General features: G+C 43.1%; 1 protein-coding gene across 6 annotated transcripts in view; it reads right to left on the minus strand.

Moving 5' to 3' along the window:
• FAM160A1 (family with sequence similarity 160 member A1) overlaps positions 1-20,933 on the minus strand; it is a 156,488-nt gene that overhangs the window by 130,695 nt on the left and 4,860 nt on the right. For 5 of the 6 annotated variants that reach the window (XR_004000520.1, XR_004000521.1, XM_030563554.1 and 2 more), the window contains exon 2: positions 6,618-6,692. The exons of the other annotated variant lie outside the window; for it this stretch is intronic. The gene's annotated coding sequence lies outside the window, so the exon portion shown is untranslated. The remainder of the gene's footprint in view (positions 1-6,617; positions 6,693-20,933) is intronic. 6 annotated transcript variants of the gene reach the window in all.

Here is a 20,933-nt window from a genome sequence, read left to right on the forward strand (position 1 = left end):
CCCGCACTCTGAACCCCTCATTTTTGCTCCACCCTAGAGCCTGCACCTCCAACCGGCACCCTCCCCCACCACCGCATCCCAACCCTCTGCTCCCCCAGAGCCCCCTCCTGCACCCCAAATGCCTCCTCCCCAGCCCCACCTCAGAGCCTGCACCCCCTAGCCAGAGCCCTCACCCCCTCCCCCTACATCCCAACCCTCTGCCCCAGCCTGATGAAAGGGAGCGAGACTGAGCAACAGAGGGAGGGGGGGATGGAGCAGGGAGACACCTCAGCTGGGGCAAGGATGTTCAGGTTTTTTGCAATCTATCCCTTCCTCCCATCAGGCTTTGCACACTTCTGCCCACCCCGCTGCCTCTTCCATCTAAGTTCTGGTGCTGCTACTAAAACACTGCAGCAGCAAAACAGTAAACTGTCACTATTCAAAGTGCTATCAAATGCCCACAATAAAAGGCTTGGTTTATGCTTAGCTTCTTGAATTGCTCAGTTGTGGTTATCCTGAGGGGAGGGTATTACAGGTAACACCAGTTACAACTTCTCCTCCCCCCTACGTGTCTCATATCCTGGTAAGACTGGTCATAAAACAAGATTGTAAACTGCACTGCAGTACTTAAGACAATAGGCTCTGAACTCTAACTGGGGCCTCTACATGCTATTATAATACAAAGGTTGCTTGTTTACAAGCAAATGAAGTCCTCAACATTATGACTTACAAAATGTCCAATTTGGTATTTTCCTTTGACCCATTTGCAAATTGTTTATCACTAGGCAACTGACCAGAAGGAGGTACTGGGGAAGGAACAAGACAAAGTACTCAGCCACACAAAACCAAAGAATATGGCACAGAGGGAAATCCAGAAGCCAGGAAACAAATCCCTTCACCAACCAAAGAATTGAATTTCCAACATTTTTTGTTTTTGTTTTTCATTTGGGGGGAGGAGAGGGTTTGGGGGGATTTTTTGTTGATTTTTTTGTGGGGAGGAAAACAGGCTGGAAGCTCACATAGATGGGCCCCAAGTTCTGGAGTTAAGTTGGCCAAAAACAGATGAGCCTTTTAGCATACTTTTAAGAGCAAGCAACAGTAGAGTCCAGCAGACCTCCAAAACTAGAAGCAGGTACCAAGGACTGAAATAACATTGTAGTGAACAAGCCCACATTACAGGGAGATGAGCTACACCATCTAATGCCTTCTTTTCTGTTATATCATGTGCTTGACACTGTGTACAACACAAAATTTAAAAGCCAAGTGTCTTGCAAAAATCTTTGTTTCTGCATCAACATAATTATTGATTGGACCCCATTTTACTAACTCCGTGCTGCAGCAGAGACAGAGGATAACCACAAAATACTCAGTGTTTGAATAAGGTCTACAAAAAGCCAAATGCTATAATTTTCTTTTGATAAAGGAGGAGATTTTAAAGGATGTTTATAAAATAAACAGGACTCTCCAAATCAGACAGGTTTAAAGGTAAGTTTTGTATCTGAAACCTCAAAAAGCAGGGTCCTGGAAAATGGACAAATTTAGGTGCCTCAAGTTTACATGAATTAGCCTGTTTAATTTTCAGGAGAAAAGATGCATCTTAGTTTAGCATGGGAAAAGACTAGTCCCTTTTCCAGTTCACAGATCTTTCATTACTAACTACTACTAGGCTCCAATTCTTGGAACAAAATTGAAAGGCTCCACTGTATTTGAGGATACAGTGATTTCAGGGGTTGATTAAGCTACAGTGGCGCCCTGGGCACAATGAACATTTGAAACTCCATATCCTCACCCCTACCGTGGGGCCCCACCCCCTGCTCCTCCCCTTCCCACAAGGCTCCACTCCCTGGCTTGGCCAGAAGTCAGGCCATGGTAAGAGCAGAGCGGCCTAGGGAGCCGGGCCACTTTGGAGAGCCCTGGACCCACCACCTGCCTTGGGCAGCATAGCCTGCGGGGCAGGGACAAGGGCTGGGGGGCTGTTCTCAGGCACCTTGGCCCCCTGCCCAAGGCAGGTGCAGGGCCTGGGGCTGGACTTTACTCAATATACTTTTAAGAAAATATTTTGCTTTTAGAGTGTACCAAATGGCAGGTACCTATAAAAACAAACAAACAAAAACCAAAAAAACCACCCCACACTCACTAAGATTACACAACCACCCACTTTCCAAACTGGAGCACTGAATGACACACCACTCATACCAGAAAAAATAAGGGAATAAAATAAGAATTCATGGAAATACTGGAGACTGGAAAAAGTACATTAGTTATAAAAAGTTACAGAGTGAAATCTGTACCTCACAAAATCAATGGAGTTTTGACATGGACTTAAGCGAGGCCAGGATTTCACACATGGTTTAATATACTGAAATGTGTTATCACAGTAATGTCTACCTTTTTCATATTTTTAAGATTCAACCAATATTCTGGAATACTAGGTGCTGAACAGCAACTAGGGGCTGTGGATGGGAGAGGTCACATTTTCAGTGCCGATCAAGCTTGTCATGTACAGTAGATAAATATAAGACAAATAAAACTCCATAAGGTTAGTCAAAGTCAAAACCTTTTCCTCCTTCACTTTCTTCCTTTAATATGAAGGACATAGGAAACTGTAACAATTTTAATATAATAAAATAATAGAATAACTATACAGACGCTATCCAGGTTACACAAACTTGACTTACGGAAATCTGCACTTACAGGAAAAGTTCCATAAGTGTGCGTTTGTTGTTTTTTTTGTTTTTTTTTTTTTTGGGGGGGGGGAAGAGGCACGTAATAGTCAGAGATACATTCCTCACTTACGCAAAATTCAACTTATGCAAGGTGTTCCGGAATGGAACACTTGTGTTAAGTCAGGAAGCATCTGGGGGAGGGGAATGGGGAAAACAGAGGGCCAAGGAGTAGTAGTATTTCTGTGAAAGAAGCAATAACCAGGTCCCTTTTCCACAATAAACTCTGAGCCCATGGTATCACCATAAGAAGATACTGAATTGCATTCAAAATGAAAAGTTTGCCTTAGAGATTCAACTGCACCCTGTGTCCATTTTCTATAACCTACACCATCCAAGCTAGCGCTAGGAAAGATGAACAGTAACATATGCTGAACCAAGCAATTTCCTGTCCTTGGAAGAAAATATTGACATCTATCTGGGTCGAAATTTATATTTATATATATTACACACACACACACGACCACCATTCCCCCCCTCCCCAAAAAAGACCACCACAAAAATATTAAAAAAAACACATTATAACTTGAAACATGGTAACAAACAAAAGAACCACAAGTGAATCTTGAAACATGAAGAGTAAAATAGATTGATTTTTTGCATATATTCCACTTACCGTATATACTCGTTCATAAGCCGAATATTTTCGGTAAAAAGGTGACACATCAAAAAGCGGGAGTTGGCTTATAAATGGGTCTACACCAAAATTTGATGACTTCAAACTCTATTGAATATCAAATGCACTGTCATTTTGTTTACCTGGAATGTCTGCAGGCATGGACCCCTCAGCTCCCTGTGGCCGCAGTTCACCATTCCCAGCCAATGGGAGTTGTGAGAAGTGGCGCACCACTTCCCGCAGCTCCCATGGGCTGGGAATGGCAAACCATGGCCACTGGGAGCTGAGGGTTACCGTGTCTATAAATGCTCCAGGTAAACAAAACGTCATGGGTGATGTCGTGCTGGGAATCTACTACAGGCCACCTAATCAGGTGGAAGAGGTGGATGAGGCTTTTTTCAAACAACTAACAAAATCATCCAAAGCCCAAGATTTGGTGGTGATGGGGGACTTCAACTATCCAGATATATGTTGGGAAAATAACACCGCAGGGCACCGACTATCCAATAAGTTCCTGGACTACATTGCAGACAACTTTTTATTTCAGAAAGTTGAAAAAGCTACTAGGTGGGAAGCTGTTCTAGACTTGATTTTAACAAATAGGGAGGAACTTGTTGAGAATTTAAAAGCAGAAGGAAGCTTGGGTGAAAGTGATCATGAAATCATAGAGTTTGCAATTCTAAGGAAGGGTAGAAGGGAGTACAGCAAAATAGAGACAATGGATTTCAGGAAGGCGGGTTTTGGTAAGCTCAGAGAGCTGATAGGTAAGGTCCCATGGGAATCAAGACTGAGGGGAAAAACAACTGAGGAGAGTTGGCAGTTTTTCAAAGAGACGCTATTAAGGGCCCAAAAGCAAGCTATTCCGATGGGTAGGAAAGATAGAAAATGTGGCAAAAGACCACCTTGGCTTACCCTTGAGATCTTGCGTGACCTACAAAATAAAAAGGCATCGTATAAAAAATGGAAACTAGGTCAGATTACAAAGGATGAATATAGGCAAATAACACAGGAATGCAGAGGCAAGATTAGAAAGGAAAAGGCACAAAATGAACTCAAACTAGCTATGGGAATAAAGGGAAACAAGAAGACTTTTTATCAATACATTAGAAGCAAGAGGAAGACCAAGGACAGGGTAGGCCCACTGCTCAGTAAGGAGGGGGAAACAGTAACGGGAGACTTGGAAATGGCAGAGATGCTTAATGACTTCTTTGTTTCGGTCTTCACTGAGGAGTCTGAAGGAATGTCTAATATAGTGAATGCTTACGGGAAGAGGGTAGGTTTAGAAGATAAAATAAAAAAAGAGCAAGTAAAAAATCACTTAGAAAAGTTAGATGCCTGCAAGCCACCAGGGCCTGATGAAATGCATCCTAGAATACTCAAGGAGTTAATAGAAGAGGTATCTGAGCCTCTAGCTATTATCTTTGGGAAATCATGGGAGACGGGGGAGATTCCAGAAGACTGGAAGGGGGCAAATATAGTGCCCATCTATAAAAAGGGAAATAAAAACAACCCAGGAAACTACAGACCAGTTAGTTTAGCTTCTGTGCCAGGGAAGATAATGGAGCAGGTAATTAAAGAAATCATCTGCAAACACTTGGAAGGTGGTAAGGTGATAGGGAATAGCCAGCATGGATTTGTAAAGAACAAATCGTGTCAAACTAATCTGATAGCGTTCTTTGATAGGATAACGAGCCTTGTGGATAAGGGAGAAGCGGTGGATGTGATATACCTAGACTTTAGTAAGGCATTTGATACAGTCTCGCATGATATTCTTATAGATAAACTAGGAAAGTACAATTTAGATGGGGCTACTATAAGGTGGGTGCATAACTGGCTGGATAACCGTACTCAGAGAGTAGTTGTTAATGGCTCCCAATCCTGCTGGAAAGGTATAACAAGTGGGGTTCCGCAGGGGTCTGTTTTGGGACCGGTTCTGTTCAATATCTTCATCAACGATTTAGATGTTGGCATAGAAAGTACGCTTATTAAGTTTGCGGACGATACCAAACTGGGAGGGATTGCAACTGCTTTGGAGGGCAGGGTCAAAATTCAAAATGATCTGGACAAATTGGAGAAATGGTCTGAGGTAAACAGGATGAAGTTCAATAAAGATAAATGCAAAGTGCTCCACTTAGGAAGGAACAATCAATTTCACACATACAGAATGGGAAGAGGCTGTCTAGGAAGGAGTATGGCAGAAAGAGATCTACGAGTCATAGTAGACCACAAGCTTAATATGAGTCAACAGTGTGATACTGTTGCAAAAAAAGCAAACATGATTCATGATTGCAAAAAAAGCAAACATTAACAGGTGTGTTGTAAACAAGACACGAGAAGTCATTCTTCCGCTTTACTCTGCACTGGTCAGGCCTCAGCTGGAGTATAGTGTCCAGTTCTGGGCACCGCATTTCAAGAAAGATGTGGAAAAATTGGAGAGGGTCCAGAGAAGAGCAACAAGAATGATTAAAGGTCTTGAGAACATGACCTATGAAGGAAGGCTGAAAGAATTGGGTTTGTTTAGTTTGGAAAAGAGAAGACTGAGAGGGGACATGATAGCAGTTTTCAGGTATCTAAAAGGGTGTCATCAGGAGGAGGGAAAAAACTTGTTCACCTTAGACTCCAATGATAGAACAAGAAGCAATGGGCTTAAACTGCAGCAAGGGAGATTTAGCTTGGACATGAGGAAAAAGTTCCTAATTGTCAGGGTAGTTAAACACTGGAATAGATTGCCTAGGGAAGTTGTGGAATCTCCATCTCTGGAGATATTTAAGAGTAGGTTAGATAAATGGCTATTAGGGATGGTCTAGACAATATTTGGTCCTGCCATGAGGGCAGGAGACTGGACTCGATGACCTCTCGAGGTCCCTTCCAGTCTCCCTTCCAGTCCTGGAGTCTATGAGTCACAAACCGCCAGCAGCTTACCTTGACGGGCTGGGAGCCAAAGTTTTCCAACTCCTGAGATGCAGGGTCGGTTTATGAAAGGGTCATATTGTTTTTGATATTTTTATTTATCCATCTTGGGGGATAAGCTTATAAATGAACAGGCTAATGAACAAGTATATATGGTAATTTGACATATGGGATATAGTACAGTAATTAATAATTAAAAAAACAAAACAAAACCATGGGAAAATCTGCCCCACAATCAACCTGATTTTCAATAATATTTAAGTACTTACATTGTTTAAAGTCTAGAATCTTTTACAGGCCCACATATTTTATTTCTACTTGCAAACAGTTTTAAAGCTACAGCTTCACTGCTAAACTTGATAGTCATAAAAATGAGATGAAGTATTTACCTCCTTCTCTCTCACACAGCTTGAAAAGTCCACTCTGTCAAGCTACCAGTGTGAAGCTTTCCCGAGCATGAGAGCCTGAAAAAAGCGTAAGTTTTTAGCTGGAATGTAAATATATCTATTCACTTCAAATTTCAAAGATTAACTGATGCAATGTGGATTTCCTCAGTCTGCAGGACTCCTGCTGTTGCTCATAGCTTTGCTGAGTGACAACAAATTGAAAATAAGACCCTATCATTTCACTCTGTTATTCATAACACTATAGTAAGAAGTGAAATTGTCACGAATTGCATCAATTTCATGCAAATTAGATTTTTCCAATAGTAGCAGGTGGGGAGAAAAATAACTAGAAGATTAGTATAAGAGAGGCCTCTTTCATGTCCTTTCCTCACAGCAGCTAGAGATAAAAAGTTCCTTACCATATCCAGCAAAGAGAGAATGATTACGAAATTCCAAATGTATCATGCATCTTCTAGATATACTATGACAGAAAGATGGAGTCCCCAGGTAAGATCCAGGGATAAAAGCTGAACCACCTCTGCCTCATTCTGGTACCCCAGCTAGTGGGATGGGGGATTCTCATCCGTGTTCCCCTTAGATCTTACTGGTGGGGCTGTTCCACTGTCATCTTTCATAGCTACCTCTGGAGAGTTAGTTTATGCCTCCTTGTCATAAACAGAGTGTTAAGGATTAATGTCTCTTATACCTGTAAAGGGTTACAAGCAGGAAACTGGACACCTGACCAGAAGACAAGATACTTCTAAATTCGGGTGGAGGGAAGTTTGGGTGAGAGTTCTTTTTTCTTCTCTCGGGGGGTCTGAGAGAGACCAGACATTACTACAGGCTCTCTAGGTTTCTTTTCATATAGTAAGTAAAACAGGCGGTTTAGGCTTTTTAATTGTTTTACACTATTTGTATTTGTGGATCTGGCTGGTTAACTTTTATATGTGTAGTTGCTGGGAATATTTTGATTTGTATTGGTACTGGTGGGAAAGTCTCTTTCTGGTGTCTGTAAGCTATAAGACCGTGTAATATTTACATCTTGAAGTTAGAGATAATTCTTTACTTTTTCCTTTCTTTTATTAAAAGATTTCTTTTTAGAGAACCTGATTGATTGTTTTCTTGTTTCCCTTGTTTTATCCCAGGGGACTGAGATAACTCACCAGGACTGGTGGGGGAGACGGGAGGAGGAAGAGATAAAATTTCTCTCTGTTTTCCTTGAATCTGTTTGCCTCTTTGTGAAAGGGAAGGGAGCTGCTTCTCTGTATGGTGATTTAAGGGGTTAGATCAATATCTCAGGATAGCCCAGGGAGGGGAGTTCTGAGAGGGGGAAGGTGGGGGAATGGTTTATTTCTCCTTGTTTTAAGAACCCAAGGGATCTGGGTTCTTGGGGTCCCCAGGGGAGGTTGGGGAGGTCAGAGTGCCCCAAAACACTATATTTTTGGGTGGTGGCAGCCTATCAAATCTAAGCTGGTAATTAAGCTTAGGGAAATTCATGCTATGACACTCCTGCCAGTAGAAATCTGGTAGCTTTTTCAAGACTCTTACCCTACAAATCCCAAATGTTCCTGTTTTTAACCAAGATGTAAAATTCATGTTATCTCTGAATATTTAAACATACTCTGCCAAAAATTCTGGACAGATACCACTTCTTGTAATCATTACAAATTGCAAAAGATTTGGTTTAAAAGGTATTAATTCAACCTCAACATTACATGACCTCACAACATTACTGCAATTATCCATAGCTCAGCAGCAGCCCATGTGACCTAAAGAGGCAATCCAGTCTGCCTTGCTGCCATTACAACATAATGTTGTCTCCAGCTGCCTTTACTTCACAAAAAAATTGACTTTCTGCTAGTTGATGCACTACACAGGCGGATGTTAAGGTAACGCTGAGACCAGCGGTAAGTATTGTATATAAGCGATTCAAAGCTTAAAACTTCTTAAGATAACACAGCCTCACTGACATATGAAGCATTATCACTTTTACATTGGCATCAGAAGGAATCAGATCATGTTTTCTGTATCTTTAATTCATGCAACTTAAAAAACAAACAACTGATCCATAAATAAGGTAACTCAAGCCAAGTGTTGCTGAATTTTACTCAGGCCTAGAGGGAAGTGTTCATGCAAAAATATATGCCACTGATTCTGCTAGGAATTCTTCCTTGTAGCCAACATATTACATTGTAGTTTATACCAACTAGTAGAGAATACAGACTACTGGATTGTCAGGGTGGATACAAATCTATAAGAAACAAAATAAAACTTTTTTTTATTTAAAATCAGATATAAATTTTTTAAAGTTTTTTAAAAAATTTAAAATTAAATTTTAAGTTATAACAACTTAAAGCCTAAACTTATTATGATTAAATACACAAAATTGTATTAAACAATACATTTGCTACTGAAGAAAGCCAAACCACTGGAAGTCACAGGCTAAGCACCTGGAAACAGAGTTTGTTGAAATGCTAAACCAGCTTCTGACAGCAGTAGCCTCTTGTGCATGTACAGAGAGATACCTTCTTCATTTCAGTTCACTCAATTATTTCAGTTCAATGACCAGTTGATTCAAAGTTAAGAAACTGAATAGGAGTCGAAAACAAAAAAAAACTTTCCTGCTTTTTCCTCTTCCAATCTATTAATCAAAACTAAGCATGAGGGGATGAGATCTACTCTTTCTAAAAATCTAGAAGGATGTGGTGACCTAAATTCCCTCTAAGCTGTGCGGCCGCGCAGCTGCCAGTAAGCCCAAAACAGGGGCCGAGGCGGGGAGAGGCACCCCTCCCAGCCTGCCCAGCCCCAGCATGGGCCTGCAGCGACCGGGGTAGAGGCGCCCCTCCCCACCAGCCCCAGCATGGAACTGCCCTGGATTTGCCCTGGCTGGGGCTGAGGAGCTCCTCCCTCAGCCCAGCCCAGGCCCACTGGAGCTGCCAGGGAGAGGAGCCCCTCCCTCGGCCCAGTCCAGCCAGAGCTGCCACAGCCAGGGAGAGGCACTCTGCCCCGGCCCCGAGCTGCTGCAGGGAGTCCTCTCTCCCCCTGCAGCCTGTACCCCAAACCCTTCATCCCTGGCCCTACCCTAGAGCCTGCACCCACAGCCGAAGCCCTCACCCTCCCACATCTCTGCCCCAGCCCTGAACCTCCTCCCGGACCCCAAACCACTCATCTCTGACCCCACCCCAGAGTCTTCACCCCCTAGCCAGAGCCCTCACCCTCCCTGCACCCAAACCCTCTGCCCCCTCCCACACTCCAAATCTCTCAGCCCCACCCCACCACATGAATTTTGTTATGTGCACGAATATGAAGCTGATGTATTACACATCACCTCCACATTGGTGCACATAAAATTCATTCTGCACACGGACATAAAAAATTAAAAGGAACACTGATGGTGACCAGAAACAAATCAGCTCAATTCACTCACTATTTTCTTTGTCTAGTAAGTTAGTTTTAAATGCAAAACATGGTTTTGATAAATTTTATTTTCTTATGTATCTAGCACATTTAAAATAGCTTTATTTGCTAACACTGCTGCTGTTTTTGTGCATTTTAATTGATTTTGAGTTCCCATATGAATAGAACTTGATATAAATCAAATTTAAATAAAACAATTGTTCAGTAACTAACAAATGCAACATTCACTATTTTCTAACCTTAATTTTTACCTTTATTATGAATCTAAATAAATGTAAATTAAGCTATATAATTGCTTAAATAAATGTATATAGAAATAGTGACACACTGAATTTGGTGCAAGGCTATAGTTAGTTGCCAATCAACACGTTTTAGTGGTTACCAACACAGGAGAATCATCTCCTTTTAGGAAAAGAGTAAGTACAAATGCAAAACAAGATTTCAATCGATTATTTAAATCAAGGTTTCCTGCTTGCTAGTTTCAGTCATGATTAAAATTGGTGATTTAAATCAATCACCCTGCTCATTGTACCCTAAGAGTGAAAGAATTTTGTTCACGAGTCATGTGATGTGATTTTATTTTACCAAGATGACTTGAGTTGCAACAGAAGTCATTTAGGTCTTAACATTTTGATTGGCTTAGCTACACTGCTCTCTTGAGTGCCATAGCTTAGCTGATCTAAACTCCAGTGTGGATGCAGCTAGATCAATGGAAGAATGCTAAAGGAGCTGGATTACCTAGCGCAGAGGTCGGCAACCTTTCATAAGTGGTGTGCCAAGTCTTCATTTATTCACTCTAATTTAAGAGTTTGCATGCCAGTAATACATTTTAATGTTTTTAGAAGGTCTCTTTCTATAAGTCTTATAACTACTAAACTATTGTTGCATGTAATTTAAGTAAATAAGGTTTTTAAAAAGTTTAAGAAGCTTCAATTAAATTAAAATGCAGAGCCTCCCAGACTGGTGGCCAGGACCTAGGCAGTAAGAGTGTCACTGAAAATCAACCTGCGTGCCGCCTTTGGCATGCGTGCCATGGGTTGCCTACCCCTGAGCTAGCACAACAGAAGAAACCCTTCACTCACTGTAGGAAGTATCTACACTACAGTACTACAGCTGCATAGCTGGCCCCCGTATGGAAATCCTTCCAAATACACTTATAAAAATGCTAGATTATTAATCATACATCCATCTATGAAATTATTACGTGACAAATGCAATACATCACAAATGCAATTTGTTAAACTGTCTTAATTATTTTTGTTTGTATCATAGTAAACACACCATTTCAGAAAAGTTTTGCTTTTCTCAAGGGGTGATTATGGGGGTTCTAAGGAGAAAAAGATAAAAAACATTTAAACTGTACACCATGAAGGGTTAATCATTTAAACCAGGAGCATATAAACTTTGTTCAATGGAAGGCCAAGTTAGCAATTTTCCAGGCCCCAAAGACTTCATCTGCTTTCATGGGCATAGGCAACCTCAGACCTCATCTGCTTAGAGAAATTTTGCAAAAACATCTCACCACAGCTAAGAGCAAACAGCATTACCAAGTTAGGAAACTAGCATAGATTGACCGCAGCCTGTCACCAGTGTTTTAAGAACTGTGCCATCTAACCCTTCTCAGAGGGGATCTAATCGCCATGTCTGCAATTATTATTGGCAATGTTGCCAGCCTTGGTAGGGCTGAGGGTGTCAGCAACAGTGGGAAATGTGCAAGCAGTACTCTCTCAATTTTGAGTATTATGACTATGAAATCATTCCAGTTCCTCACCATTCAAAAACATTTAAGAAACTAATGAAGTTTCTAATCCTTTATTTGAAACCACAAGGCATTCTCCCCTAAGTGCGCACACACATATAAATTAATACTAACGAAAGTTAGGAATTTGCATCAAAGGAAGAATATGCTACTCTGAACATACTTTGTTGCAGTTAGAAACTGCAAACATCAGAGCTATGCTTAGAGCTAAGCACAAAGCTATGTCTTACCCCAGTAGTTCTCAACTAGGGGTACATGTAGTCCTGGGGGTACACAGCAGTCTTCCAGGAGGTACATCAACTCATCTAGATATTTGCCTAGTTTTATAGCAGGCCACATAAAAAACACTAGTACAATCAGTACAAATTAAAATTTCATACAGACAATGACTTGTTTATACTACTCTATATACCATACAATGAAGTATAATATTTATAGTCCAATTAATTTATTTTATAATTGTATAGTAAAAATGAGAAAGCAAGCAATTTTTCAGTAAGTGTGCTGTGACCATTTTGTATTTTTAGGTCTGATTTTGTAAGCAAGTAGTTTAAGTAAGGTGAAACTTGGGGGTACACAAGACAAATCAGACTACTGAAAGGGGTACAGTGGTCTGGAAAGGTTGAGAGCCACTGTCTTACATGTTCCTGCAACGAGTGGTACAAAGGGGAACAAAGAAAGGCATTATTGGAAGAGTCCCAAAAGCCATGGAGAAGTGGAACCCACCGTTCCTTTGCCCCAACCTCAAAGCATCTGAAAGCCTCTTGCACCAAATCTATGCCATAGGTGTTCCAAGGGTATTTGGGTGAGTAGGAAGTCATTTAGCAGGAAAGCTGGAAACAGTTACTGGGTATACCATGCACCTTTCTGAAAAGGTGGTCATACACACAACTGAATGTCTGGGCCCACCGATGGGGGAGGGGGCAGGCAACTGCCCATTTAAAAGGGCCGGGGGACCCCCAGCCACCGCCACAGGGTTCAGAGGCAACACCATGGGGAGAGATGGACAGGAAGGGTCAGCCGCTTGCCCTCCCCAGACACCTGCTCAGGGCCCTCGACCCAGTAGCCAGCCTTGGCTGGGGAAAAGAAGGGGTGGGGCCAGAGCCTCTCCTCTTCCAGGCACACTGCCCTGAGGCTCTAGGGACAGTGGCCAAGCGAGCCGGAGTATGCCAGGGAGAGCTCAAAGTTGGCTCCTGTCCTGGGAAGCTGAGTCTGGGCAAGGCAGCCCTCTCCCTGCCCAGGCTCAGCTTCTGGGGACAGGAGCAAACTCTAAGCATGCCGGGGTGGGCTCTGGCTCGCTAGGCCACTGTCCCTAGAGAAGCTGAGCCTGGGCGGGGTGGCCTGCTGCTGCTGCAGCCAAGCACTCTCCCAGGCAACTGCTGTGCTGAACCGGGCAGCATCTGGGAGTGGCTCCAGAAAAGCAGCTGAACAGACAGGGAGAGCCGGGCTGGCGCAGCAAGAGGATAGAGCCCCCCGCCCAGGTAACATGAGATGGGAAGGAGGGGATGGGGAGAGTGCAGGGGCCCCAGGCTGGGAGGAGTCACGAGGGGGGGTCATGGGGAGGGGTCACGCATCTCCCCTTAGCTGGTGCCCCTTTTTGTGTCCCTCCCACTAGTCACCTATAGCAGGGCTCCTAGGCGTGCGTGGGGTGGTCCCGGCAACAGTGAAGGCAGCTGGGTGGGCACGTAGAAGTCCTGGCTGTGCCAGAAGAGCACACCCAGCAGTGCAGCAAGCAGCATCTTGCCGGGCACCAGTTAGCACAGCACCACACAAAATATCAGGTGGACTGTGTCTGCGCAAGCTAGGGGCCCACTGACTGTTCTGTCCTGGGGCCCGGACTTGCTGTCAGTGGGCCTGTGAATGTCACTTTGGGAACCATTAACTTATTCTCCAGCTGCACCTCTCTCTGAGAAGAGAAGGGTATTGCACAAGTAAGGAGAAAATACTTGGCATATCTTCTAAAAAAAGCCATGTTGGCAGGCGGAGGAGGGGAAGCAAGGCGCCACGATGGCAGTGCAATTTCCTTTCCTCAATAGATCCATGTGGGATTTGGAATCCATACCCACACCTCACGCATAGACCAGTTCTAAGAAGGATATTTGTCAGAAGCTCAAAGAGATGAGCTTTACAGGGTTTCTTTGTTCCTCCTTGGATTTTTCTTAGGGGGGTATGATTTGACCTTATATTATGCACCATATTTTGATGTGCAAGCATAATTTATTTGATTTACACACATGCTTAAAGAAGAAACATCACAATAAGTTATCCCAATATAACAAGGCATTTCAGCTCTGAAGTGTGATTATAAAAATAAACCTTCTTATTCAACATAACAGCTTGAATAAGCACAGAAAGCAACCTGTTTGAGAAAGTAAACGTTTCTACTGCAGTTAATGCTGTAATGCCAGCACAGCAGTGAAGAACCAAGCTGAATTTTCTTCTGCCTTGCATATCACAAACCAAAATCATCAGCCACATTCTAGTGGCAAAATCTTTCCTACTGGTAGTAAGAAGCAAAAAAACACAGCTTGACTTTCAGTTCCCATACCTAGTAGTTCAAAAGACATTTTTTAATTAGGCCTGATCTACACTACGAAGTAAAGTTGATGTGGGTCCATTTGCATTGACCTAGTTATGCACGTGTCTATGTTAAAATTGGTCTCCCATCAGAGTAAGTGGCCTAGTACAGCAATGCAGTAGAACTGCCTCTCCCTACTGAGGTTGACACAGTTTCAGCATAGACACTGTATTACTTGTGAAACTCTAACCGTCCTTCAGCACCAGTCTCACAATGCTCCTATCCCTGCAATAGCAAACATTCATTTCAAAGTTTTGAACTCCACTATCCAGTGATTGGGTAGGCTTCCAGTCTCTGCAATCTTCAAAAACCCCTGTGTTTTTTTAAATGCCTCTCCCTGATTGCCCACCTTGGTCAATACACCTAGCAGCTTACCTTTCTTGTGTGCCCTGCCTAACCAACAAACAATGCCAGCTCCATACACACACAGCTGCCTGGAATAGGAAATTAATATTGGATCTCCTCAGACTGTGGGGAGCAGAAGCTGTGCAGACACAGCTACAAACAAGCCACAGAAATATTGACATCTATGAGAAGATTGCCCAGGGGATTCTGGCAAAGGGGCATGACAGGGATCAGCAGCAATGCTGCATGAAAACAAAGGAACTATGCCAGGCAGACCAGAAAGCAAGGGAAAACAAGAGATCTCATCCTGCCCTGGAGACCTGCTGCTTTTACAAAAAACTGCATCCCATACGTGGTGATGACTCCGTCAGTGCCCCACATACTAGTGTGGCTATCTTGGAGGAACCCAAGATAAAGAACCCTTTGAGGAGGAAGACACAGCAGGAGCCTCCAACCATGCTGCAAGCCAGGAACTGTTTGAAACTCCACAGAAGTCAGTCCTGGCTGACAAGTGCAGGTGAGCCTGGTGATGAAGCGGGAAGGAAGCTTGGGTAAGCATGTATATGCATTAATCTTAAAATGTGAATTTTGTTTTTCCCCTTTCCTTCAGGCCTCATCTCTACTTCCCCTTTACTCTGCTTTTGTTCTCCATTTAAAAATCGCACTTGGCCCATTTGCAAGTTACGACAGGTATTGATTTTTCATTCTTTTACTGGTATGTTGTTAGAAAAGGAAAGGCTAGCATGTTCTAAAAAGGGTTGTGTAGCAGTCCAGTTTCACAAGCCACATTAGATCAGTATCCTGTGCTTCGATAGAGGTAGAACAGACAGAAGTAGAATTGGCATCTGCATTTCCTTTCTGTGGCTCATTGTGGTGGGGAGGGGAAGCAGGAGACCATCTGCATGACTTCTCTGCCTATCAGAATAGGGATGGCTCTTTTATTCTCTTGAGAGATCTCAATGAAACTTTCATAGAAATACTCCACAATCCTCTCCCAAAGATTTCTAGAAATGGCAGCCTGGTTTCTTCCACTACAATAGCACCACAGCACTTAACAAGCTAGCAGGATACAGGCTGGAGTGGTTTCAGGACACTAGTAGCAGCTGGGTTCTCTGTGCCTCTGTCACCATCAGGAGTGAGACAGCAGCCCTCCCTCAATCCCCCAAATTACTGCCTGTTAAAATATTGCAAATATATTCACTGCCACTTCACAGTACCTGTACCCAGGGAGAGGGGCCAAACTGTATAGTTACATGCAGGGGTGCTGGAACAGTTTTTATAGTGGGGGTGCCAACGATGGAAACCGTGTATTTGGTGTTTGTTATTACTACTTCAAGCCAGGAGGTGTGGCAGCTACCTGCAACAGAGCACTTCCCTTCCTCCCAGCCAGGTCATACTCGCCACAGTTTGAGCTAGAGAGTGGTGCTGTAGCTAGCGGCTCCAAAGTTAAAATGTCAAAAAGCATTTCTTATTAAGGATATTTATAGGAATAATACAAGAGAGTTTGAGACTTAGCTTTCCCTTTCCATTCTGATTATAAATCTAATGGTGTCTTTTTTTTTTTAAATCAGCAGCTTCTGGCATGGACACATTGAGGCATCCCACCTAGGGGCATTGGAACAGTGAAAAGTGGACGAGTCTGGCTCATCCACTTTTCATCACAGGCCCGGCTCCTGGCCCCTCCTCTTCTGCCTGACCACCCCCTAGTCAGGTCAGAAGCTAGAGCCTGGCCCAAATAAGAGCTGACCAGGAAGCCCAGGCAGCTGTGGGGAACCACGGACCTTCTACGTAGGGTTGCCAACTTTCTAATAGCACAAAACTGAACACCCCTTCCCTGCCCCTTCCTCACCCCTTCTCTGAGGCCTTGCCCCTGCTCGCTCCTGTGATGGGTTCAGTTACAGAGACCCCCCTTGAGGCTGTCAGTTGATGTGCTGGAATTACCTCTGAGCCCATTTTCCCTGATAGCTTGGGACGCCAGAACCCTGCCTTGTTGAGCCAAACACACTAGTTTGCTGCAACACAGATTCAGGTCTGAACCACACCTCCAAAGCAGCAGGCTTTAACCAAAAACTGCTCAGCAGGTCACCTATCTCCAGCACCCAGCTTCCAATGTGATCCAAACCCCAAATAAATCTGTTTTACTCTGTATAAACCTTATACAGGGTAAAACACATAAACTGACCACCCTCTATAACACTGATAGAGAGATGCACAGCTGTTTGCTCCCCCAGGTATTAATCACTTACTCAGGGTTAATAAAAATCACTGTTTATTAATTAAGTATAAAGAGTAGGATTTAAGTGGTTTTAAGTACTAACAGACAGAACAAGTTTCAGAGTAGCAGCCAAGTAAGTTACCAAGCAGAATAAAACAAAACACACAAGTCTAAGCCTAATACAAGTAAATCTCATCCTCAGAGATGTTCCAATAAGCTTCTTTCACAGACTAGACTCCTCCTTAGTCTGGGCCCAATCCCTTCCCCTGGTGCAGTTCTTATTAGTTACAGCTCAGGTGGTAACTAGAGGATTTCTCATGACTGGCAACCCTCTTTGTTCTGTTCCACCCCCTTTCATATCTTTGGCACAAGGCAGGAATCCTGTCTCTCTCTGGGCATAATGGGTTTGCTCAAGCAACAAACCCAAATGTTTTAGACCATTATTGACCTACAGGTCCAAAGAATCTAGACTCAGCAGCCTTTGCAGTCCTAGAAGAACTCCAAGTTTGCTGCCTTCTACAGCTGCTTTGGCTTGGCACCACAATATACATTCTTACCCCTAGCACCCCCTGCCAAGTGGCAAAAAGTGACATGTAAAACCACAGACTGACGGGTATGTATGTAGCCACAATGGACTGCACTGAGCTACAGTTTACAAACATTGACATACATGTTTACTGTTTACTTCCACTTCAATTTGGGATTGTAAACTGTGGTTCATCCTCAGTTTGTATGTGTTTGTTTGCACCCTAATTTTGTTAACTGCTGATGTGCACACAATAAAGCTCTATTTTTGTAGAGTCAGAGTATCTCTATTAGTTCACACCAAGCATTGTAGAACATATAGCAGGAGGCAAAGAATCAACCACATTTGTAAATGTACACCAAGTATTACAGAATTCATAAAAACATACAGAATATTATAATACAAACCAGACAAACTCTGCTTCATGAAAATCAACAGAGACCGCTACTGTTGCGGTTAAAATGCTCCTTTAAAGCCTCCTTTAATCACATAGCTCCATGGTTGGCTCTTCTAATAGCCCTTGTCCCTGGCTGTTCAGATTCAGCAGACAGGAGCCAGTCAATCTCTCCTCTCCATTCTGGTAGCAGCTTTTCCCTATTCACTTCACAGATACTACGCAGGACACAACAAGCAGCTATAAGCACTGGGATGTTTTTCCTTGATGAGATCCAATCTAGTCAGTTAACACTAGGGTGACCAGACAGCAAGTGTGAAAAAAATCACAACAGAGGATGAGGGGTAACTGGCACCTATATAAGACAAATCCCTAAATATTGGGACTGTCGCTATAAAATCAGGACACCTGATCACCCTAGTTAACACAACCAGCACCCCTTCAAATCTACCAAAAGCACATGCAACAGGTATTCTGTACCTACTGAGCCAATAGTTTAATCTTTTCGGCCAGCAAATAACTGTGTGCCAGGGGAGCAAAAGATAGGCTGAGTCTCCCAGAATATATCGGGACATTTCAACATCTCCAATGTCAATGCACAAGTCGGAGAAGAGTGTCCCTGTTTGCAGCTTTTTAAAAAAGTCTTGTGTTTTTAAAGATGCAGTCAACATATACCTTCCCTGCCCAGCCCACATTAATATCAGTTAAGCATCCCTGGTAATCCACTAGTATTTGCATAATCATAGAAAAGTAGCCCTTTCTGTTGATGTACTCTGTGGCAAGGTGGGCCAATGCCAAAATAGGGATATGTGCGCTGTCTGTCACTCTACTGCAGTTTAGGAAACGCACTGCTACACATTTATCCACTATGTCCTGCATATGACCAAAAGTCACAGAAGCAGAAGATGACAGTGGCCCCCACAGTGGATTTTCCAACTTCAAAATGATTGCCCACTGACCAATAGGAATTTGGTGTTACAAGTTTCCAGGCGTGATCCCAACTTGCTTTTCCATGGTCAATGACACTCATTTTGGTGTCCCTGCTCTGGAGGACTGGGGCAAACTTGGCACACAAATCCAGGAATGTCACCTTTTGCATCCAGAAGTTCTGCAGCCAATGGTAGTCATCCCAAACCTGTATTACAATCTGATCCCACGACCAATCAGTGCTCATTCCTCAGGCCCCAAAATGGTGCTGCACTGTGAGGAGCTGCTCCATGAACATCAGGAGCAACCTGGCATTGTTTTTCACTATGACCATCAGCATCACCCATCTCTGCATCACAATCCAAATTGTAGCAGTACACCCTCAGGATGTGCAAGTAATGGAGAAGTAGGCATTGCTAATACAAGGATGTACCAGAGAATTGTGCTTAGGCTCTGCACTCTCCATACTTCTGTCACAGAGATAGTAGACACTGAAATGACCCCCACGGGATAGTGGGGGTTTTAAAAAATGGCATCACGTTTACGGGATTTGCAGAATATTATGGGATGTGCAAAGTAGCATATTGGGAACTTAACCCCTACTTTTCAGAAGTCTGTTGGTGACTCACTACTGTCCCACAAAGCACTGCAAAAAAGAATGCCAAAAGGCACTGCCCCATACTGCGGTGAGGGGCATAGTAGGATACCTCTGCAGGGTGTACCACACTTTCCATCAATGTCACATTGATGCATGCACATGCCCAAACAATATACAAACTTCAGCGGCTGTATGCTGATTTTATTTGCATCGACTGAATTTTGTAGTGTGGACATGGCCTCAAACTGAGCAAGTCTTATATGCTCACAATGAAACCCAGAACTATAATATGTGAAACCAAATGAAATGTACACACTAGAGATGTTGATGCCTCTCTATAATGATTTCTCTAAAGTCATTATCCTCTTAAATATGCATGCATTTAGAACTATGCACTAAAGTCTGTTTAGGAAAAAAAATATAGTTCCATTTGCAACAGTTATTCATTTTTAATACTTAAGTTGTTGCACCCTAATATAAAATAACCAAAAAGTTTAGTTATTTTATTAGTTTCTGTGTTGCTTCAAGGTACACACACTAGTTCTAGAACACTGAAATGCGACATTTCAGTTTAAAATTCAGATCCTGACCCATCTCCCAGTACAGCCCTTCAAAAGTACAGCTAAAAACATGCAAGTTTGCTCTGAATTCATGCAAAATATGAAATATTATATGCTGTCACTGAAACTTCTGAGAGAATCAAAGCAGGTCCAGAGCACATAGCAGTTAACACATCAGTAGTAAGCCTAATTCTAACACTCCCACCATGGCTTAAATTTGAAGCTGGCTATGTTGTAGCCCAAGACAGAACCCTGCATCCTATCGGGGCTTTTCAATTGCACTAAATTAATCGAGTTAACATGATTAAAAACATATACCACCTCTTGGTTATTGTTGTACTAGTATTTTTACCTAGATATGCTACAAATGTGTATGTCCTGGAACAAATGTTTCAGGAGTGTCCGCTTTAGACCAGCTGTTTTCAAACTTAACTGCATGGCAACCCCCTTCTGACAACAAAAATTACTACATGACCCCAGAAAGGGGGACTGAAGCCTAAGCCCGCCCCACTCCCGCCATCCCAGGCAAGGGGGCCAAAGCCAAATCCCAAGTGCTTCAGCCCAGGCAGCAGGGAGCAGGGGCTGTAAACTCAGCAAGGCCACCCAGGACTGAAGCCGAAGCCTGAGCCCCACCATTCAGGGCTGAGGCCCTGGGCCCCAGCAAGTCTAACCCCAGCCCTGACGACTTTATTAAAACAGGGTCATGACCCACTTTGGAGTCCCGACCCACAGTTTGAGAACCCCTGCTCTATACAATAGCTGTGTTAACTGTCAGAAGATGCCAGCTTCTCTACTCTGTTCTCAGTAATAGCAGCTGGAAGGATCAGTGTTTCTGAGTGCAGCTGGGTTTGATTCTGTAATAGTCTCAAGTCTTTACATTGTGCTGATTTGATTTCTAAACTTGCAGTCTTCCCTGCATGGATGCTGCTGGAACAAACTAAAAAGTACTTATTTCACATTTGAAATAGTCCTGTTTGAAGAGGACTATGTTTGAACAGGA

The sequence above is a fragment of the Gopherus evgoodei genome, chromosome 5, assembly GCF_007399415.2.
Source record: "Gopherus evgoodei ecotype Sinaloan lineage chromosome 5, rGopEvg1_v1.p, whole genome shotgun sequence".
NCBI lineage: Eukaryota > Metazoa > Chordata > Testudines > Testudinidae > Gopherus > Gopherus evgoodei.